The 23,880-nt window shown below is 49.1% G+C and overlaps 1 protein-coding gene across 1 annotated transcript in view; it reads left to right on the forward strand.

Annotated features, from left to right (window-relative positions):
• The first annotated feature begins 558 nt into the window (after nt 1-558).
• The window catches only part of LOC144167898 (fibronectin-like), a 103,238-nt gene continuing 79,916 nt past the window's right edge, over nt 559-23,880 (forward strand). Inside the window, exon 1 of the mRNA XM_077697034.1 lies at nt 559-729. The gene's annotated coding sequence lies outside the window, so the exon portion shown is untranslated. The remainder of the gene's footprint in view (nt 730-23,880) is intronic.

The following is a 23,880-nucleotide window of genomic DNA, read 5'->3' on the forward strand; positions in this document are numbered from 1 at the left end:
ATAACATACAGATGTTCTTGTTCTAAGTAGCACCAAGTCAAGTAAGTGATTTACACACGAAAAACAACGTATATAAAATACACAAACGCTTTTCTGTTAACCATTACAGATTCATGGCACTGATAAAAATTGTTAATGTGTTTTGCTAAGTAACTTCAATTCTTCATAAACAAATTCACAACATGCCAGAGGAAGTCAAACGCTATAACACAAAATTGAGAATGACGCGCTGCTACTGTATACAGTATGAAGAATATCATCTTTACACGAAAATTCAACACGAAAAGCGTACCCCTAATTACCCATGCACAAATTTGCGGATAAGTACCCCGCGTTTGCATGTTACATTTGTGCACTTACATAGCCTTGATAACTGGAACTATCACAATAGTATTGATGAAGAATCTGTAATGGTAATTTTATGTCTGCTGTACTAATGTTTAAGATATTTATATTTTTTTGATGTATGTTCATTCAACAGCGGGCTCCTAGGGTTTTCAACCCTGTGTGAGGTGAAGCGGCTACCGGGTGCTGACTGCCCGCAGCCTTCCGTGACCTGGTGCCTGGTGGTGGCCAGGTTCCGGCCACGACCGTTCGTGCAAGTACCGTTCCTGCAAGAGCAGCGACGGAGCTGCATCGTCAGCGGCCCAGCACGCGAGACTTCCTGGCGCGGCCCTCAGCGCAACGCAACGCGACACCCCGACGCCCCGAGTACTACGCCACGTCACGGTGAGCTCTACGAACTTTTCTGTGCCACTTTTCTGGCGTTTAGATTTAGGGACTTTTCTGTACAGTAGTTAGACGTTTTGGGTTTCTTGATGTCGCCTTTGAGACTAGTTATTCCTTTTGGGTTTTTGTTAGCTGTCTGGTAGTCTCTCGTCTAAGTATTATTGTCTGCGTCGTGCTTTGTTCTAAAATACATGTTTTCTTCGTAACCTCTCAAAGCGCTCTCGTCTGATTACATGGTGACTGTGGCTAGCCCTAGTCGCTACCGAACACACCGTACTCAAGAACCGGCCGAGGGGGGTTTTCTCACCTCCTCACACACTGCTTAAGCTTTGGTTTGTTTTAACAAAAGGAATTATCACTTAGACTTCCGGCGGAAGCTTTACTGAGCTGCCGATGCTGATTTTAGGTTATACAACGAATAAAATACCGGTTGTTACATTTAACGTTGTTTTTGTACGGAACCATCAGCCTGAGGCTCATGGCAATATCTTTTAAGTTTAGAAAAGTTTTTCTAAGAGTGCACTCTATGGAGTGTTTGTGATATGTCAAAGGGTTTTTGTGATATGCCAAACTCTGCTCATGTTAGATTTAGAAGTTGTGCTCCAGATTAGAGAGGAATAGTTTACCTGAATGAAAAAAAAAGCAGGTATGGATGAGTAACTTCAGACGAGTACGTAAAATATATAAAAAAATTCCTATAATTTCTGCAATTTTCGCTACATTTCTAAGAACATGATCTATTTTAGAGTTCCACGCTTTGGAGTTCCACACAGTTAGACGTGATAGCTAATTCTTTAACTTCTGAGCTTACCCAAACTTTTTCAGCACCTTTGTGGGTGTTGAAATAAAAAATTTAAGCGCTTCTGACAGAGGTAAAAAGGAGTGCGTTAGATTTTTTTGCGTTTTATTCTTAGTGAGTTCGTGGTGCCCTAATCGGTTAGATTTTGGGGTGTTATGGGTGTTATATTTACAATGTCACTCAACTTATCGGGGCTGTAACAGTGAACATATGCGCTTGTGTCTTGGGCGTATATAGCAAAGGAAGATTAACCTGAAACATTTGAAATATTGTTGATATTGAGGAACAGCTGCGGTAAAAAGATGCAAAGTTGAAACTTCGCTTTTTATAACTCGGTTCGAGCTCGATCTGTGAGATAGGACTGAAGAAGTCAAACCACATTAAATCAGATCATGTTTATGTGCCATCATACAAGGTAGATGGCAAATTGAAAGGCCTACTGCGTATTCCGAAAATTCTATCACAGTGTGCAGTGACTTAAACAATCAAATGCCTTGTAAAAATTGATGAACTCTACTATACCTAACTTTTTTCTTTGAATAAGTATATATAGTTTCGTTTTGCCTTAATACCACGAGTTTTGTTGGTTTCTCTTTACGAAAAGCTTATTGGTAGTGCGAGAATAAGTAATGTTATGTTATGTAATCTTATAAATAATGTTATCTTATAATAAAAGCAGTCAGGGCCCCATCGAAGAAACATTTTCGAACTATCTTTTGACAGTAATAATCCCGTGTGTAACTTTATTTGTGTTTTGCTTTTACCGCCCGGCTGCGCCGGTCCGTGTTATCTCTGCGCCAAGGGAAGCGCGTGTTCCATTCTTTCTTTCTGTGCCGCATGTGTTATCTGTTGTGATAGGGAGAGCATTCCGATCTAACGTGAACAGCCCAGAATAATCTTCTTGGATCTACTATGTTCTCGATGCGAATCGACGTTTCGAGAACCCCGCGCGCCAAAAGATAAAAAGCCTGCAGTGCGGCCGCCGGGGCATTCGATTCGACGACACTCGCCTGTGCAAGTCACTTTGTTGACCGCTGCTTCGCCGCCTCTGTATTCTTTTGAGTTGTTAGGGGAGCACAAGTTCGCTCCAATAAACGTGTTTCTCATTCAAGACAACTGAATCGTCCTTGTCTTCGTGACATCTGGTGGAGGTGCGGGGTACGCACCCTTCATGCCCACTACAACCTCGCGAAGCCGCCAAGCCAGTCCAACAAGAGCCAGCCCCCGCCTGCAAGATTTACCACCCGAGTTCGGTTTGATGCCAGAAGGGCCCAAGAAAAGGAACGCTGCAACCAACACCATGGTGCAAGAAACAACGTCGCCAATCGTCCTGCAGCAGCCCCGGGAACCGCCATCGTTCCGGGGAACCCCCGCTGAAGACCCCGAAGAATGGTTGGAGAAGCTGGAGTGCGTCCGCATCTTCAACAGGTGGGACGACGAAGAAACTTTCCGGCATGTCTTCTTTTACTTAGAAGATGCTGCTGGAACTTGGTTCGAGAACCATGAGAGTTCTTTGACCGACTGGACTCACTTCAAACGGGAGTTCCTGAAGACATTCACTACCGTTGTGAGAAAAGAGCGAGCTGCGCTTTTGCTTGAAACTCGGACACAACACCCCAACGAAGGGGTCGTGATCTTCGTTGAGGAGATGAAGCAACTATTTCGCCGCGCGGACCCCGAAATGACGGAAGAAAAGAAGTTACGCTTCTTGATGCGCGGTGTGAAGGAGGAGCTGTTTGCTGGACTTGTCCGCAACCCGCCCAAAACCATCGCTGAATTCGTGACCGAAGCCAGCACGATTGAGAAGGCTCTCGAAATGCGGGCTAAGCAGTATGACCGGAACTTTGTTGGCGCGGCCAGTGCGAACTACATCGAAAACATGCGGATTCCGGCTGATAGCCTACGCGAGACCATCCGCGCAGTAGTGAGAGAGGAGCTGCGGAAACTTTTCCCGACGACGCCACAACCCCAAGTCGCTTGCCTAACTGACGTGATCCGGGAAGAAGTTCAAAACGCTTTGGGAACTTCTGTGGCATCCGAAGTACACTGCGAGCCCCAAGCTATGACGTACTCCGCGGCTGTTCACCAACCCCGCCCTGCTCCAACACGTCGTCAAGAGGTACGTCGTCAAGAGGCCCCGCCCTACCGCCGCCCACTGTCGCCCGCCCGACCCCCGGTAGCACAAACCCAGACGCCAAGGAAGACTGACGCATGGCGAACACCGGATAATCGTCCTCTGTGCTACCACTGCGGAGAGGCCGACCACATCTACCGTCGCTGCCCATACAAAAGACTCGGACTACGTGGTTTCTCCGTCGACGCACCACGCCCCCGACCCGGCCAGCACCCATCTGAGATTGAAGAATACCTGTCGAACACCAGCCGTGGACCAGCCCGTTTCAACCGTTCGCCGTCGCCCTACCCGTACAAGTCGCCGGACCGCCGTAGCAGTGCTGACTTCGCACGTGGAAGGTCTCCCAGCCCACGCGGGGGAAACTAAAGGCGGCAACTTCTGGAGGTGAAGTTGCTCTACGGCGAAAAACTGGAAACCCTCCAACGACGCAAGGACGCGCTGAAGACAATGATTCACGACATGCCCTCATCCCGACGACCCGACCTAACCCTGACGAGACTCCCGAACACGACGACAGCTACACGGTGCGACGCGTACCCGACCTGACCGAGACGTCCGTTGAGAAGACGACGACAACGACGATGCACAGTGCCCGACCATCAACACGTACAAGCAGAGATACGACGCCCCGACGAACCCGGAACTCGAGGAAGACTGCATCTGACGTCAAGGTGTCCATCGACGGCTTTGACGTAGTCGCCCTCGTAGACACGGGAGCTGACTATTCGGTAATGAGCGGACCATTTGCGTCTAAACTGAAGAAAGTTATGACCAGATGGGACGGTCCGCACATACCCACAGCAAGAGGCCACCTCGTGACGCCAAGTGGAACGTGCACATCGCGCGTCACCATTGACGGCACAACGTACCCTGCGGCGTTCGTCGTTCTGCCTAACTGCTCCCGCGACGTGATTCTCGGAATGAACTTTTTGACGGACAACGGCGCAATAATTGACCTGCAGACCAAGTCGATAACATTTTCCTCCGATCACTCCACGACGCCGCAGCCGAACCCCGATCACCGTGCTGCTGTCAGGATCGCCGACGATCACATCACCCTGCCACCCCGCGCAAGCTTGATTATCGCCGCCTACTGTGAGGATGCTGCTTCTGACATCGACGCTATCGTAGAGAGTGATCGAAGGTTGCTTCTCGACCGCGGTGTCTCCGTCGCAAGAGGCATTGCGCAATTTAAGCAACGCCAATCTCACGTTTTGGTCACTAATTTCACCGAAGAGTACCAGCATTTAAACAAGGGAACTGCAATTGCGTTCCTCGAAGAAACGCAAGAAGCAAGTGATGGGATCGCGGTCGCCGACTTTGAACGCACCCCCGTAGAAACCTTCAAGCTCCCGCAGCCATTCGACGTGAATCCGGCGCTACCGCAAGAACAACGGAAAAAATTATTGGGTTTGCTGCGTCGCTATAGCGAATGTTTTTCGTCGAGCGCAAAACTACGTCAGACCCCTCTAGCGAAGCACCGAATAATAATCGAAGACGGAGCCCGACCTACCCGACAGTCACCGTACCGCGTCTCTTCACACGAACGGGAAGCCATCCGGACTCAAGTCGACGACATGCTCAGCGACGACATTATACAGCCATCGAAAAGCCCCTGGGCTGCGCCCGTCGTACTCGTAAAGAAAAAAGACGGCACATTAAGGTTTTGCGTTGACTACCGGCGACTGAACAAAATCACGAAAAAGGACGTGTACCCCCTCCCCCGAATCGACGACGCCCTCGACCACCTCTGCCACGCGAAGTACTTCTCATCGATGGACCTGAAGACCGGCTACTGGCAAATTGAAGTGGATGAGAGAGACCGAGAGAAGACTGCATTTATAACCCCAGACGGCCTATACGAGTTCAAGGTGATGCCGTTTGGGCTGTGCACAGCACCAGCGACGTTTCAAAGAGTCATGGACACTGTGCTAGCTGGCCTTAAGTGGCACACCTGCCTCGTATACCTCGACGACGTAGTGGTATTCGCCCGGACTTTCGACGAACACCTTGCAAGGTTGGAGTCTGTACTCGAGGCCATTCGTACGTCGGGGTTGACGCTGAAGCCTGAAAAGTGCCGTTTCGCATACGGGGAACTCAAGTTCTTGGGCCACGTCGTCAACGCCGCGGGAGTCCTACCTGACCCGGCAAAAACTTCAGCCATTGCGAACTTCCCAAGGCCGAAAGACAAGAAGGACGTGCGAAGATTTCTCGGGCTGTGCGCATACTACCGGCGCTTCGTCGCAAACTTCGCACGAATTGAAGAGCCACTCACGCGCTTGACGAAAGATAGCACCCCTTTCAGCTGGGAAAACGACCAATAAAAAGCATTCGGCGAGCTGCAAAAACGCCTGCAAAGCCCGCCCGTGCTCGCTCATTTCGACGAAAATGCCGAAACGGAAATGCACATGGACGCCAGTGATATAGGCATAGGTGCCGTCCTTGTCCAAAAGCAAAGCGGCTGCGAAAGGGTAATCGCCTATGCCAGCCGTGGTCTGTCGAAGGAGGAGAAAAACTATTCTGCCTCTGAGAAAGAGTGCCTGGCTATTATATGGACGATTTCAAAATTTCGCCCATACGTGTATGGAAGGCCATTCAAGGTTGTAACAGACCACCATGCGCTGTGTTGGCTCGCCAATTTGAAGGACCCCTCTGGCCGTCTTGGGCGGTGGAGCTTGCGCCTGCAGGAGTTCGACGTTACAGTCGTTTATAAATCCGGCAGGAAACACTCCGACGCCGACTGTCTGTCCCGCGCCCCCGTCGACCCACCACCACAAGACTCTGATGAAGACAGCGCGTTCTTCGGGATTGTGACGGAGAGCGACCTAGCCGCCCAGCAGCGTGCCGACCCCGCCTTACGCGTCATAATCGAGTACCTCGAGGGATGCAACGTTGCCGTTCCTAGGACCTTCAAACGCAGCTTACCAGCATTCAGCCTGAGAAACCCCGTCCTTGTGAAGAAGAATTTCAGCCCCGGAACAAGAGCGAATTACCTTCTCGTCATCCCCGCGGACATCCGTGACGAAATTTTGGAAGCGTGCCACGACGACCCGTCTTCCGGACATCTGGGCACAGCCCGCACTATTGGAAAAATCAAGGCGAGGTACTACTGGCCCGGCCTTACCTCTGACATCACCCACTACGTCCGGAGCTGCCGTGACTGCCAGCGACGAAAAACGCCGCCGACAAGACCCGCCGGACTTCTGCAACCGATAGCCGTCCCATCGAGACCATTTCAACAGATTGGAATGGACCTTTTAGGCCCGTTCCCTACGTCACGATCACAGAACAAGTGGATTGTCGTAGCGACAGACTACATGACGCGCTACGCAGAGACCGCCGCTCTTCCGAGGGGGACTGCACAAGAAGTGGAGAAGTTCTTTATAAGCCAAGTTGTGCTGCGACATGGAGCCCCGGAAGTCCTAATCACAGACCGCGGAACGGCATTTACTGCGGAGCTGATGCAAGGAATATTACGCTACAGCAACACGGATCACCGAAGAACGACGGCGTACCACCCCCAAACGAACGGACTAACAGAACGTCTGAACAAGACAATCGCAGATATGGTGTCAATGTACGTTGACGTTGAACATAAGACTTGGGACGAAGTGCTCCCGTATGTCACGTTTGCGTACAACACGGCTATCCAGGAGACGACACAGCTGACGCCGTTCGAGCTTGTCTACGGTAGAAGGCCGACTACGATGCTCGACGCCATGCTTCCGCACGTAGAAGACGACGACCTCAACGCCGACGTCCACGGGTATCTTCAACGTGCGGAGGAGGCCCGCCAGCTCGCTCGAGTTCGTATAACGGACCAGCAGCTGGTGGATGCGGGCCGCTACAACCTCCGACGCCGAGACGCCGAGTACCAACCAGGGGATCGTGTGTGGGTTTGGACTCCCATCCGACGACGCGGACTCAGTGAGAAGCTCCTGCGACGGTATTTCGGACCCTACCAGATTCTACGACGTGTTGGCCAACTTACCTACGAAGTGATCCCCGATGGTGACTCCGGCACATCACGACGACGTACGCGGCCTGAAGTCGTCCACGTGGTTCGCTTAAAACCTTTCTACGGACGATGACGAACTTTTATTTTCATTTGTTCGGACTGTCGCTTATGTTAGCCTCGGGTCGATGCACGCTTAGAGGGGGGGTAATGCCGCGAACCATACATTGGGTTTGTTTATTTGTGTTTTGCTTTTACCGCCCGGCTGCGCCGGTCTGTGTTATCTCTGCGCCAAGGGAAGCGCGTGTTCCATTCTTTCTTTCTGTGCCGCATGTGTTATCTGTTGTGATAGGGAGAGCATTCCGATCTAACGTGAACAGCCCAGAATAATCTTCTTGGATCTACTATGTTCTCGATGCGAATCGACGTTTCGAGAACCACGCGCGCCAAAAGATAAAAAGCCTGCAGTGCGGACGCCGGGGCATTCGATTCGACGACACTCGCCTGTGCAAGTCACTTTGTTGACCGCTGCTTCGCCGCCTCGGTATTCTTTTGAGTTATTAGGGGAGCACAAGTTCGCTCCAATAAACGTGTTTCTCATTCAAGACAACTGCATCGTCCTTGTCTTCGTGACAATATGCATCTTGTCCTGGCCCTGAACTGTAGAAGGATCTGTACAGAGAAGTCGGCAAAGCCGTGTCAAGGAGGTTTATATATACAGCTTATTTCGGCTCACGTCAGCCAAACACTCAAAAGAAAACGCGCCAAGCAGTCGGTACCGATTCGCACCGTCCACCCCAAAACCAAACGTTAGGTCTACGGACTGCACACCCGAGAGTTGCTGTGTGTATTCTAGAAAAGTGGTGCGCGCCTCCAGAGAAGCACATACTCGCAGTGTGGGATTGGCGAACCAAAGATTCGATCACGAGAACGCTTCGCGTTCAACTATCGTCGTCGTGAGACGGAAGAGTGCATGATTTTTAATTTCTTTCGGCGTAAAGTTTTCTTTGTATACTTCAGTAAATTACATGGAGAGAGAAGAGAGAATGCAGTTTTTTGATGCTGACAAGGTCTGTCCAGCAGATAGCCTAACATGCTTCGTCAGGTGAATAATAAAAAAAGAAGAAAAAAAAACACCGACTTGAGGTGTGTAGACAGAGTTCAGTTCTTCGTGGTAAAAATAAAAGAAGTGGTAAAACACACTGGGCAAATGTTCGAACGCACTGGAGAAACGTTCGCTTTCAATGTTAAAATATTTCAGCCACCGCAGAGCGAATATACGTGGTCATTAGACCATTAGGTAAGGTTGAAAATAAAATAAGTGGTAAACACGCGCTGGAGAAATGTTGACTTCTAATTTGAGCACAGTTCAGGAAACCGCGGAGCGACAGCAAGCGATCATGGCACGTTGACAGCTAGCATAGCAGTCATGGTGAACACAGCCCCGAAATGATCATTGGAACACCACGTAGAGTGAAGGTGGTGAAGACATGAAGGGGGTGTATGCATCCTCTGCGCATAGGGTATCGAAAACTGGCTTTCAATCAACCGTGCGATGTTGTTTAAAATTCTGCAGCCTGCATCCTGTCATGGCGTCCGCGTAAGAAGCATTAGGTATTTTTTTATCCGTTGACTTGTATAGAGCAGCATAAATGTGGGTACGTTATTCCTAATCGTAGTGTCAACAACAGTACACTCAACGTCAACGTAGGCGGGTGTTATGAAAATATCAAAAAGACTTTCAAATTCTCGTGGGAGGCGAGCTGGTTCTGGAATTATACTTTTCAAAGTATTTGATTGGATACATAACAGAAGCTCTTTAGAGTAACTTGTTTGTTGTATAATATTAACATTTAAATCCCCTCGTATAACCAGTTTCAGTTTATTATCGACTGGTAACGACGCGGTGCTTTCCAAAAACGAGCTAAGCTGTGGACGTTTCCATTGGACAGGGGATGCATAACCATAAACATGTTGCCGCCACAATGAACCGTTAAATATTCTTAATAGGCCCTGCAAATACTAAACGGGGGTATTAAAGTTTCGCAAAGGTCGTTGTCAACATCAGTAATATGACCCTTTCACAGTTATACAGGCTGTTTTAAAAAATGTTTGAATAGCTACGCAAGTTGAGAGCATGGTACTGCTATTTGTATCAAGTTTCCGTGATCATTACAAGTTTAAACGTTAGGAAAAATGCGGATAAATGTTCAGTTAAATCGCCATGTTTATTTATCGCTGATTAAACGTTGCAATAAAAAATTGGCGACGCTTGCACTAAGTCATCGAAGATAGATAGAAACAACTTTATTGGCTGAGGAAATAGCCAACGAGAATTGAAGACCGTATGCTAGTGGCGGGCAAGGGCTGAACGTCCACTCCTTCAGGTCGTCCTCTCGTTGACTTAGGTGGGCGAGTTCGTGGTGACCGTAGGCCGGTGCTTTTGAGTGACCTCTTCCGCCCTCTCGACTTGTAGGTCGGGGTAGGCGCTGCGAAACGAGGCCTCCCCCTCTCGCCAGAAGGAATTTCGGGGAAAGGGTCCGTGGGGCATGCCCGGATGATGTGGGCCAGGTTGGCGTGGGTGCACGCCGAGATTGGGTGAAGGCTGGGGTGGATATGTGTCATAATGGCCCGACTGGGGAAGGCTGCCGTCTGGAGTTGGCGCCAGGCGTGACTTTGCTCTAATGTGAGGGTATTAGCTGCCTGAGGGTACATCCGGCGGGAAAGAAGGTAATAAGTAGTAATGTCGTGGTAACCGATCAGACGATCCCGCGCGGACCGGGCTTCGTGGTAGGGATACAAGCTCGCCCCAACCCGGATAGCAAGTCCACGGACTAGGTCATGGGCTGCCTCGTTTCCCTCGAGCCCGGAATGCGCGGGGGTCTACATCATTTGTACAGGGGATTGCAGGGGGCTCCTGAGTAAAATGTTGAGCGCCCTTTGGTATATGTGTCCAGCGGAAAAAATTTGGAGGGCGTTTTTAAATCTGTATTGATTGTTGCGGGGGTAGTTTTGAGTGGAAGGACGCCTTCTCTTCTGCTGGTTCTGGGATGGGCGTCCGTACTGCGATGGTATCAAGGGTGTTGGTGCTGCGGTAATTGCCAACAGCGATTGCGGTAAATGTCTCGTGGTGTCTGTATTGTTGTTCCCTTCGATTGGTGTGGTACGTGCGATTCATGTTGCAGGGGAGTGGTTTGGCTACGATGTGAGCGTGGATATTATGGGGAATAGTTGTTGCATCCTGATATAGGACGTGATATGCTTTTCTTAGGTTTTGGAGGATGTGCCTTCCTAAGGGGCTGCGAGAGAGGCGTTCGTATTGTCCCATTAGGTGGGCTTCGACAAGTTCGCTGGCCTTATTGTGAAGGCCTAACCGTTCTACTCTGGAAGATGACGTGCCAGGGGGCAGACGTAGCGTCGCCTTGTAGGCGCGTCAAATCAGGGCTTCTATTTTCTCCATTTCTGCCGTTGTCAGCTTAAGGTGTGGAATAGAATAAAATATTCGGCTCACGACGAAGGCTTGGAGCAGGCGTAACTTGTCCTGTTCCGTTAGGCCTCTCTTGAGCAGACTCTCTTGAGCAGATTAGTAGTTTGCTTTACATGCCGTTCTATCGTTCTGAGAAAGTTGTGATATTGTATCTTCAGCCCAAGGACTCTGAGGGTAGTGACTTCTGAAATCTCTCTCCCTTTGATGTAGAGTTTGATTTTGGATCTGAGTTGTTTTTTGTGGCTGAGGGGTATCATTAGTAGCTCAGACTTGGCCGGGAGCCGGTCAAGCCCGCTCTCTTCGCCTCCTCCACCACCACTTCTACGCCTCTTTGCAGCGTTTCTTACATGTGGCCTTCACTTCCTCGGTTGATCCAGAGGGTGATGTCGTCTTCGTACAGCCTATGGTACACGTGGGGTATCCGTGCAAATTTTGGGGGAATGTTTATTATTGCTAGATTCAAAAGTGAAGGTAAGAGGACGGCTCCTTGTGAACTGATTCGACTGCCTAGCGGGATAGTGTCTGAGATGAGGCTCTCTAGATGCATGGCGGCTGTCCGGTTCGACAAGAAATCCTTGAAGTAGTAGTACGTTCTTTCGCCCGGATTGACCGATTCTAGACCCGACAAAATGGCCTCGTGTGCGACGATGTCTAATGCGTTTGTCTGGTCTAGGGCCAGTATCGCCGCCGTGTCTAGGCCGCTGGGGGTTTGATGATTTGCAGAGATAGTTGTATGAGTATATCTTGAGTTGATAGCCCAGTTCTGAATCCAATCATACTGTGGGGGAATTGATGTGCTTGATTAGTTTTCCTAAGTAAGACATGAGGAAAATGGGGTGGAGGTGCTCGACCGTGAGTGGGTTTGCTTGGCTAGGAATGAGGATAACCTTGGCACGTTTCCATGAGTGCGGTATTTGCCCTGTTATCCAACACCACTCTCCGTTTCCAGTCTGGCCAGTTTCAGTCGCAGTTTCCGGCTGCGCTTGTTTCTACGCCATCGTTTTTGGATCCCTCGGTATGCCTCCAAGAGGTGGTTGAGACGTGAGTCTACCATATCAAAAGGGGTTTCAATGTATTAGGTCCTTAGTGGCTGCTTTTATGTCGGCAATTAATTGTAGTGTCTATGCGGTGATGTCCTGAATGCACTCCGAACTTTCGGGTTCGTCCCCATGTTTACTGTTGATTTTCCGGAGTGCCCTGAACTCATCCCAGTCGGTCAGAGTTTTCTGTCTGAGGTTTTGAGTGAGTTTGTGGTTCGGTATCATCACGATTTCAATTATTATGTGCTCGCTGCCGTGTGTTTGTTCAATGACCCCCCGTCTTAGTCTGTTTATATGTAGGGAGAGGGTGAGATCCATGGTGGTGTCACGTTGTGCACTGTTCCCAATGCGGGTAGGGGTATGAATGCCTGTTCCTAGCGTCAAATGGTGTTTCCGTATTCGTTGCCAGGGACCTCTGCCCTTTGGCTCGCAGGTTGGGTATCGCCAGGCCGTGTGAGGAGCATTAATATTGCCAAGTATGAGCATTGCGTGCGGGTCCACCTTCCCAATCGTAGGCGAGAATAGGTGATTGAATCGGTCTGCTTTATGTTTACGTGCGTTATAGTCGTTCAGCATGTATCGTCTTGGCGCTCCCCTTTTGCGTGGGAGGACAGTAATTAGGTCATGGGAAATTTAATGTTGTCGAATTGGCTCCTATAGCCTGGTATATGTCTCTGTAAAAGAACCGCCGTTTTGAGGTCTGTTGCACTTTGAAAGGCCTTATAACCGGGCAATTCGACAACGGCAGTTGTGTCTTGCAGTGTTATAATATCCGGGGGCTTTGAAGAATCTAGGCTTTGATGGTGCATGTGCTAATTATGTTTTTTTGTTTTTACCCTCTGTAATTCCACTGCCAGACCTTAATAGGGTTGTCATTGTGCGTTTCGGGTTGGGGAATTAGATGGGAAGCAATACCGAGCCAGTTCGTTATATCTTGCAGGAAGTTATGTAGTTCTGATATGTACACATTCATTTCCTGTCGAAAGGATTCTATGCTATTCTGCATGGCGTAAATATTTTCTTGCAGGGCGCAATCACTTCTACCGAGAGCGACTATTTTACGTTCTAGTTCGTGTTATTGAGGGGATTCATCTACTGGGTTAGGGTTTTGTACGGGGGCTAGCGCAATCGCTCACTTTGTGGGTGCGGGGAGGTATATTCTTGATCTCTGGAATTTGGCTGGGCGATTGTTGCATTTTAACTGCGGAGCTTAAGGAGTTCTTATTTTACATCATCGTTTTCTTTACCAAGGGCAGCCATTTCCGCTCTAATATTAGCTAGCTCAGTTAGTAGTTCTTTGACAGGGGTTTGAAGGGGTGGGTACGAGGGGCAGGGGTGGAAGGCCCCGCCATTGAAGCTCACCGACTTTCCGTTATCGGCGATTTTCTGCGACGTGGTCGGGGTGTGGCCATCTGGGCGTTGTCTTTGGTGCGGCTGACTGGTAGGGATCTCGACTTGTGCTTCGACTGCGACCTCGACGGGGCTCTTCGTTTTGCCGGGGTCTGCGTCGTGGGAGAGCCGCGTTCTGGCATGGTGGGCCACTTTTGGTGGTTTTGAGTGCGTGGCCGGGTGCCTCCTTTCTCTTTCCCGCCCCTCGTTGTTCCTGCCGGTGTGTAGGGGGCGACGTGGCTTGAATCGGTGCGGGCATGCTGTGGCCACCGTGAGTTGGGCTCCTCTGCACACGAACACGATGCACTTCAGCTTGCACGGATGTCCCTCGCTGGGATTGGCAATGCCGCATTTGGGGCATCTGCTCGTTGGCTTCGTGCAGACGTCAGGTCTGTGATCTCGATGCCAGCACTGCGCACAAGCTTCTGTCTTGTGTCGGAAAGGCATGCAGGGGTACATGGTGTGGTCGTATCGAATATAAAACAGGAACTTGTATCCCTCGAACAGGATCTGAGCGGCGTCAGTATTTCCGAGTCGCTTGACCGACAGGATGGGAAGGTCCGGAGTTAAGTCCACCAAATTTCCAGTTATTCCTTCGGGAGTGTCGTCTTCAGCAATTTTGAAAATATTTCCCAGCATCTTGTTGGTGAGCCCGAGACGTGCATAGAGATGTCGTATTGCTTTTAGTTGACAACGAAGGATTGGATGCTTGCGAATTTCCAGGCTCGCATATCGTAGGGGGTGCAGATCAGGCTGTAGTTGGAATGTCGGTGCACACGAACGTAGTCTTCTGGACTCTGGGGAACTGGTGTTGATTCTTAACGGTATTGGCGATATTTGCAGGCGCTACCGACCTTGGCCTCCTCGCGGTCTTAGCACAATTTTGATGTCGGTCTACGGCAAGTGCTCCATCGGTGGGCCTCAACGTAGCGGCCGGCTTTTGCGGGGATCCGGTGCCAGCACCTCGGGCGCCGTGTTGGGACTTCCGGTGGTTGAGTTTTTCTGCGAGGTCAGTGCTCGTTGCTTGCGCCAAATTTCGGCCCATTCTTCGCTTGCAAAGTCTTCAGGGGGAATCTTCACCGTCGACGGCGACCTCCATCGCTGCTGCTTGAAAGCGTTTCTCGGTAGCGGTGGGCGGCTGCGGAGTGAGCACGTGCACGTGCGTTTGGCCACGGCTGGATCCGGTGCACGCCCAAGTGGCTCCTATGCTCGCTCGAGTGTTCTATTCTTTCATGGCAGGCCTCGCTTCAGAATTTCAATTCGTCATAAAATTCTTTGTGGTCCACTCACCAACTTGACTGTAGGCTCGTTAGATGCCACTTGTAGGGATGAATCAGGCAGGGCCAAGTAATCCACCGGATGGCGGATTTCACCAAATATTGGAGAATGTAAGACGGAAGCCCATGCACTGCACGTCAACACGACTCGACCACCTGGTGGCGAATGAAGTAGCGGAAGGCTGGAACCGTAGCGAAGATGGAGGATTTCGTCCTATGTAAGCACTGAAGGACACACTACTACACATTGCATTAGGTTTGAAATGGTTTATTTGCATGTTCCTTCGTCTCTTTTCACTGTGGTAGTAGTAGTCATCATCATATAAATCTGATCCTCGTCTTCCTCATACATGACTTGGGGGCCTGGATCATTTTGTCTGGAGGCTTTCACATTTCTGCCAAAGTGGAACACTTCAGCACGCTCTAGAACCAGCTGCAACTATAGCTGTCTTGGGCTCCTTCTTTGAGCCGTCGACGCCCGTGAACTGATTTCTTGGTATTTTTGCGAGCACCACGAGCAAGTCTGGACGACGCCAGGTGCTCCTCGTAAAGCGCGTACTTACGCGAGCGTGGTAAACGGCAGGCGTAACTATGACCCAGTTTGTTGATGGCGCCGAACACCGCACACATTACGGCCACCGACAACAGCTTCGCCTTTACAACTGATGTTCCCACCCGCTTTGGGGCAAGAGATATGTTTGGAATTGATCCTGATGATTTCTGCGCTTCAACGATCTGCTTATCACATTCTGAAGGGATGAACCTTTGACAGGGGAATTTATCAAGTGACGGCTCGTCGTTCATCAGCTCACGGTAAGCGAACGTGTGCGTGTCAGGCATGACTGCAAGTCGCGTACTGGCGAGAAAGAGAAGCGATACTTCTGGATTTGCACTGTTAGAACCGGCTGCTGGGGCATACATAAGAGAGGCCCAGGTTTAAGATGAAGCTTGAATTCTGTATAGGTCGCCATGCATTAAATCCTGACAACGGCGGTACGGACACCTCGACTGAGAAATTTTTTCCTCTCGCACCCAAGGTTGTTTCCACGGCGCATCCTGTTTGCGCGAGGCGGCATGTATCAATCATCATTATCATCATACTTCAAACACGAGCACAGGTGCTCATTTGCGAACACAGGCTCCTGTGTGGCCTTTCGCTGGGCGCTTCCTCAAGAAAGAGGGACAAATTTCATTACAATGTTTTTCTGTTTCCCGGCTGACTAGCTGCCTGTGAAAGCTATAGAGTTCGGCCGGGACAACAGGCACGCCCACCTTTTTACTGATTTTCGAAATCATCTATGTCAGGCTCTCTTATAGGGCCATGGAGAAAAACAAGTTTGTTTTATTGGAAAGATTTAGTGTTTTCTGGTCCCCCTAGCGCTCGTCCACTAGAAAATGATGCCGCGTTTACTGAGAAACTAATCAATTTAGGTTAAAATTTTGATTCTACCGCCAAATCGCGTGTTTTCGTGACGTCAGCATAGAAGTTATACGGGCGCGTATTCAAAGGAACTTCCACAGCGTCATTCGGCTCTGCAGCCTTGCTTGCCATCAGTCGTCCCAGATGGCGCTACCATACCCATGCACGGACCATTGTTCACCGTTGCTTTGCTTTTGGCCGCATCTGCACCTGGCTTGTTTTGGTTACTGCAGAAAGTTATCGTTTCGTAAAACATGGCGTATCCTTGACAAACACGGTCACGTAAAACAACGTCGCTTACGCCAATCGGCCAGTGTTCTCTAAGACAACTCCAAAGCGTCGGGCTCCTGTGCAGCTAAAGCAAGCATAGTGCGCCGAGTAACAACAGCAGTGCGGATCAGCACTTCTATGCTTACGTTTAGTTTCGTAACTTTCATTTTTTCCCGCACCATTCGTACTGTTGTAAAATGAATATGCATTACATTTAAGCGCGAAAAGCTCTTTAGGCTTGCTTATAAGCCCTGCCTAGTTTGCGATGATTTTGTGGGCCTCAGCCAATCGTACAGCTGGGCACATGTGGCATCATAGGTTTTGTTGCGGGAAATGATCTAGTGGGTCGGATGGTCATTCCTTTTTTCCTGATTACATTGCTTATTTCAGCGAAGAGTAGTTTAAAAGTGCTGTTAATAGGATCATAATGAGGCAATCTTTAGAATATACCAAACTTGTGTTTCGCTGCACGGCTCCTTTAAGATGTGACCTCCACACCCTTGATTTCAATATTCAGATTTCTGGAGTATTGTTCACCTTCAATATACTGGCCAACTGAAGCTTAAATTCGAACGCCAAAGCGGGAATTTTGAAACTGCAGATCTCGCGATGTGAAAAATGGCTTATAGCACATAGCACAAAATGCTAGACCTAAAGAATTGACATTTTAGAAGTACCATCCTATTATGTCGGAGTAGGTTAATTACGCTCCAGTTTTTTATTTCTATTAAAGGAGGGAACTCAATTCCGGTAGAATGTATTTGCATTGGAAACACGTGCAAAGATGAGGTTTAATCCGCCCCGCTGGGTCACTACCGTTCCTTTCTCCTCGTTCCGCCTCTCTTGAGTATTTCCCATTTTTTGCTCCTCCCACCGAACTTTTGCACGAAACGAAACACAATAGTTCGTAATTTGTGGGCCTGCATTCGTTTCAGTTATTTACTAGCGATGATTTTTCCCTTTCAACTCCTCACGCTCTTCCTCTCGGCTCAAGCAACTCACATGATGAATACTGTGGTTTTGTTCAATACAATAGACCCTATGCAAAATGCGCCCCGCCATCTCACGTCGACTCCGGTAACTAGGTCCGCCATTTTGGTACGGTCGTTTGAAACCGAAACCAATTAGCAAAACATGGAAAGCGGGCATTGGCCGCTCTTGGTGATGGACTACAATGCCGGAGCATTGCTTCGTGACGCAGTGCACGCAATGCGGAAATACCGGTCCAAATGGAGAAAAGGTACGTGAAGTTCCACGCTCTTGAACGAACCTTCTGACGCGAATTATGCCGGCGCGAGCAACCTTTGTGACACGCTGGGCGCGGTGCGCTGGGAGCGAATATTTGTCGTTGGTTCGCTAAGCGCGGGATTCCGTAGTCGCTGTCTGGATGAAAAATACAGCTGCGTTGGAGTTCTGTGGTCCAGCCTTTGTATTCTAAATGAAGCCTGAGCGTGCGCCACCTATTCATGCGGCTGACAGCGGCGCTCGACCGGGAAAACAGTACCACACGTTGCCAAAATTAGGTTGTTTCTTCACTCGTCCCTGTGGCTCTGCGCCCGCTTCATTTCATTGTTAAATGGTACCGCTTAACCCCTACACGAGCGTTTATCTTACCTAGGGCTGTAAACAAACTTTTCTTGCCGCACTACGCCGTCACGGCGCGGTTGAAAATTTCCTCTGTGGCGGGCGCGCACGATATGGGAGTGTGTTGTTGGTTTCTTTTACGTTGCATTTAGCCGCGTGTCGTTGCAGAAGTGGCGTACACTGTTTTATGATCTAACGGTGGAAAATTCGAGCTTTTGCACTTGGTTCCCGACTTCCCGGGCTGAAAGGTTTGTTGTTACGTCAAGTTAACTTGGTGCCCATTGTCATTTTAGCCACGATATATTTACTGTCGAACATTTTGCGACTAAAATACACTCACTCCTCTAGTTTGTCACATGCTGCATGCATGCCTCCGACGTAATGATAGTGGCCATTGATGTAGGTAGCTGAGACAGTTATCAAGTTTTATTAAAAAAAGAAAACGGCCAGAGTTGCATCAGGCCGCCGCGCATCAGCTTGAGTGCTTTTGCATTTTTTGTATCCCCCAGTGACAATCCCAGTAAATTTGCAGTATAGCAAACTGTGGATATAAATGGAACAAAGGGAAGCATTCGCGCACACCTGCATGCCGCGGTCTAGTAAACACGACGTTGCCCAGCCTCGGAGTGCTCGCGACACGACCACGGCGAAATGTGGCATGAATGCTTGCTGGTAGCTCATAGGTGACCCTTCAGGTGTCATGCTAGTCCTTGTTTCTGTCACTGTGGGGGGTGAGGCCAGCACAACTGGGTCAAAAAACCCATTCCCAAGGCTACCAAGTTTTCTCCCAAGTGCCTGCACGGCACTTTGTTGCTGCTCGAATTGCTTCTGTACTCTACGTGCATCGAACAGACGCATTGGCAAGGGAAGAGAGGGGCCATTTTCTTGCGGGCTTCTCCAGTCAATGTCTTGGACACTCGCTGGCTTGATGCCCTGCTGTCTCGGACGTCCCCACTGTTGTGGCAGCTCAGTGCACGCAAGCTCCGGTGGCGCCTCTTAAAACCTTCGGCTTGCAAGAGGGCGAGTAGGTGCACAGCAGCCAGGATGTGACTCCATGCTCCACTGCAACCCGCCGGGCAATCGCACGCTGCCTCACAATCGCCCCACTGTCCGTCTCAAAGGTGAGGCACACAACATAGGGCCGGCCCCTTTTATTCTGGGAGCAAAAGCAGCTGCTGAGCACATGGATGAGGCACAACCTGCAAGAACAGAGACAGTAACAGTAAATAGCACTCATGGAAGAACAGGACTAGTCCGCTACAGTTTATGGTAAAGGGACAGAGCAGAAAGCAGTGGCCGCAAGGAACAGACTCAAAATGACCAGATTTTGTCTCTTGCTTAACACTGTTGCAAGGACAATAATCTACACCTCAAACAGCAATGATATCAAAATTGTTTATTAAGTTCGAGCGTGCAAGTATCGCTGCATGCTTTTTGTTAATGTATTTTCAAGAGAAGGAAGTTTAACATTTATAAACCTCACCGTGGGTAATGATACCAGTACCCGCATAATCGTGTTCGTCATAACTTAAGCAAGCAATAATATGATTATCTGGAACTCACTGCCAAAACCTTTCGAGATAAACAGGTAAACATTCGGGCTATACCGATGACCCATCGAATTAAAAAAAATCTTTTAGTTGAGTTCGAGCTAACGAGGTTTTACTGTATTATCTGTTCGGGCACACCAAAAACATGCGCTTTAGAAACAAACACAACCACCCCACCGCCAAAAAAGGAGAAGAAAGACACAAAAGCAGATTTTTGCGGTAGAACATGTGCAATAAACAATGAAAACACACAAAAAAGAAAATTCAAGGCGTATGTGCACTTTTGTAGTTGACTTCACTGCACAGCGCGATTGCTTTGCGGCAAACGCGCGGGCGGACGACGGTCACGGAAAACGGCCGCAACCTTTCCGTAAACTTCTTCGCGGAGAATCATCCCGTAAATTCAATGTACAGCATTTGAAAATAACTAATACACTCACTAGCGGCACGGTCTGGCGATTGTCGCTTTCCTCTTTCAGGGTTACTGCAACAGGGTCCCCGCTACGCATTTGCATGGTAAACAACAGTGAACACAGTGCTATACAAATGTTCATACCGGTTGACTCGCGTCAAGGAAAAAACAAAGAAGGATTTACTTACTGCGAGTCGCACGTGTTTGTCCGCACCGATGAAGGCGAGCAATACGCCCCGGTGGCTAGGCGGCATGCCCTGCTCAGCTGCCGCTCGGATGGGTCTTTGGCGCGGCACCCCGAGTGGTATGAGTCCTCAGACACAGTCGGCAGCGCAGACAAGTCCTTAGTCCACAATCCGCGGTCGGGAGCCGGAAAACGCCATCGAGTTTGAGCCATAACTCGTTACCGTCACGTACTCTTCCACAGTAAACAATACGAGACTTCCCGATCGGCGCCCGTACCAATATGACGGACGGTCTTGTTTGCATCAGTGTTGCTAGATCACCAAGCAATTTCGTATAAGGTCTATTCATTTACCCCCGCGTTCGCATTATTCCCGCTCTACCTATCGGAACACGCCTCCTGTACGAGCCAATGTTATCTATACCTTTAAAGAGAAGTACCCGACGTACTGACTCACATGGCTCCCGTACCAACACATATTATTTGATATAAAACGAAGTATAATATTTATCCATAGCATCTACTGCGATAAACCTCCCAAACCATATGTAGTTACTTTAACACACCAAAGTGGTATACGTTGTTTATGGTTAGTTATAATAAACAACAGTTCCGACCATGATCTATGACAACACACCTGTAAAAGCTCACGTATTGACAGCAGGCGAAAATTCTTAATGGTGTGCAACTGCATGGTTAAAACTAGCACCAAATAACTCAATATGTGCTATATACATTGGTTATGTCCATTGAGTTAGAAAGGTGTCGGTGACGTGTGAAAAAAAGGTGCTTACGAGCCAGTGAAGGCTGAAAGTTAGGCTAGTTAGTGTTGGCTTGAAAACATATTGTCAGCGAAAAAAGACGCGGATCAAGAAAGAACCAGACAGAACGATCGCTAATCCTCTCTGCTTGTTCCTTCGTGATCCACGTCTTTTTTCGTTGATAATATCTTAATAATAACGAATCGGGAATGACCTCATTTTTACCGGCTGCATAGGAGACCCCTTAGATTTTGAACTACCAGTGGAACAGGCTGGACTTCGAAAAAAAAACGGGGTGTTTGCGGTAACTAATACAATCATTGTTTTGATTTTGTCGATAAAGGTTTTAGCGGTTTGTGATGCTGACGAGTGAATTTGCACTTCCTCACCACTTCTACCCATATCGCGAACTGTCTCCCGAGACTCCATTCTGCACCTTGCGCTCACCACTATGTTTCATCTCACTTAGAGCGACTCGACGACGCACTGGGCCGCAATCACCATAACGACACGATAATACTTCCGTGGTTCAAGGTGAAATTTTTCATTGGGCGGACACGCCTCACACACTGGGCTACTTTCCACCGAAAACACCACGCACGCGAACTTTTAAAACAACCTACAAAGCAGAATTCCAAAAAGCTCTGAAACCGAATACCTCCTTTTCGGCGAAACACCCGGCTGTCTCTTTTTTCACCAGTTGTGTTAATGCTCCGCTGATGTAAGATATCTTTGAAATGAACTTACCGAGAAACTCAACAGCGCCGGAAAAACGTTTGAGCTGGCACTGATTCGTTAGTGCTGGCAGTGGAGGAATGTTTTTCTATTTGCCAGGGTCGATTGAAATTTCTTAAAGACCAGGTTCAGGGCTTTCTAGAAAATGAGTTAGCGGCGACATTATACAGTTTTTCACATGCTGACTCGAAATGTCACGTGGAAATTTATCACACTTGAGCCCAAACGTCGTTTATCTAGTCAAACGCGCGCTCTCGGCCGAAGTAAGCCCGCGCTTACTCTTTGACTCCTGCGATTGCTGGGGCACTTCATGGCTCCAATAGAAGGCACTCTCCGGCTGCCTTAGACATTGGAAGCATATTGCAAAGGATCGGACAGCAGCGGCGCTTGCCTTTACCCGCGAGTGAGCTTGCAATTTAGCGATATGGCCATGCCTCTGGCATTTGTAACACTGCGTGGCTGCACCCATGTATTCGGTAACAGGAAAGCTACGGAAGCCAATTGCAGAGGGCCAATACGATGTAAAGTTTGCTCTGGGTCTCACTCATACAAAGACTGCTACAGAAGCCAATTGCAGAGGGCCAATACGACGTAAAGTTTGCTCTGGGCCTCACTCATACAAAGACTGCACCTCACGCGCCCAACCACGATGCGCAAACTGCAATGACCCACATCCAGCGTCGTTTGGAGCTTGCCCGAAGAAAAAGGCCGCAACTCTTGCTCGCAATGTGGAGCAAATTCAGGGCAAAGTTCCTAAGCGGCGCGAACCTTCGCATAACCCAGACCTCGTCTTTACAACTGCGTTGCAATCGTCGCATGAATCACCTGCTCAGAGTAGCGCGCCTCCGAACAAGTCTTATGCGGGAGTCGTCCTAGAACAATCGTCAACCAAAAATTCAAAAGCCCCTTCTGATGCTGGTTCTAAGGACGCATCTTCACCCTCGAAACGGCGCTCCCATAAGGACCATGATGAATCAGCAAATCACACCAGCCAGACAGACATTGTGAATATGCTTGTTCCGATGCTCTTTGCGGCGATCAAGGCATTGCTACGTGCCAATTCCTCCTCTCAGCGCTTCCCTGAAGTCGAGGCTGTTCTAGCCTTAGAAACCCTCATAGCATCTACTTTCAGGGTGCAACAGCGTGCCGGCCTATCGCAACAATGATGACTCAGCAATCATCGACGTCTCCGAAAGTGTCTCTAAACGCCCACTTCAGAGGTTGTACCATCTTTCAATGGAACGCCCGTGGCCTGCGTTCGAAACTTGCAGACTTTCGTGAACTCGTACATTTATATCAGTTCCCATTCATAGTGATATCTTAATCACGTGTTGAGGATCTCTTTCGTTTAAAAAACTACCACATCTTTCATTCGGAACGTTTAAATGGCGTAAGCCGGCTGTTTATAGGTTTCCGCAACGACGTGTCGGCTGCAGCCGTGGCCGTGCCACCTCATCACACTGAAGAATACGTCTGCGCCAAGACTGTTATCGGAAAACAACCATTTACACTCATTGGTGCTTACCTGGAGCCAGGGACTGCCTTTGATGCTTCAAGACTCGAAAAAATCATCGTCAGCACGCCCGCGCCTCACATTATCTGCGGTGATTTTAACGCACACAACGAACTTTGGGGGAGTGCTTCTATGAATTCTCGCGGAGCAAGACTCGCCGAGCTGATGGTAAAACGTTCTATTGAACCGCTCAATGACGGCAGTGTGACGTTCTTAAAAAACCCAAAGGTCACCAGCTGCATTGATATTTCGTTCGTTTCAAGCCATTTCATCCGAAAATTTGCCTGGTGCACAGACTTCGAAACAAGAGGGGGTGATCACTACCCCATCCTTATATCCTCTCCCAGTGCAGCTATGTTTCAACGTAAATTTAGGGTAAAATGCACAGATTGGGAAGGCTACAGGGCGTCTGCAGACCTCAGAATCACAGCAGCAACTCCGGACGAAGACCTTATACCAATTTTAACCAACTGCCTTCAGGAATCCTCCCGAACCATGAAGAAACATTTACACGTAAAGACCGACCAAGACTACGAAAAATTACGAGCCGTTCGCAGGCGAGCAGAACGAAAGGCACGACGCACTAAGGCATTAGAAGATGTACGAGAGGCTCGAAGAACACAGAGGAAGGTGAGGCGTCA

Source organism: Haemaphysalis longicornis, unplaced genomic scaffold, assembly GCF_048455015.1.
Source record: "Haemaphysalis longicornis isolate Haplotype H1 unplaced genomic scaffold, Haemaphysalis longicornis Haplotype H1 scaffold_2, whole genome shotgun sequence".
NCBI classification, from domain to species: domain Eukaryota; kingdom Metazoa; phylum Arthropoda; class Arachnida; order Ixodida; family Ixodidae; genus Haemaphysalis; species Haemaphysalis longicornis.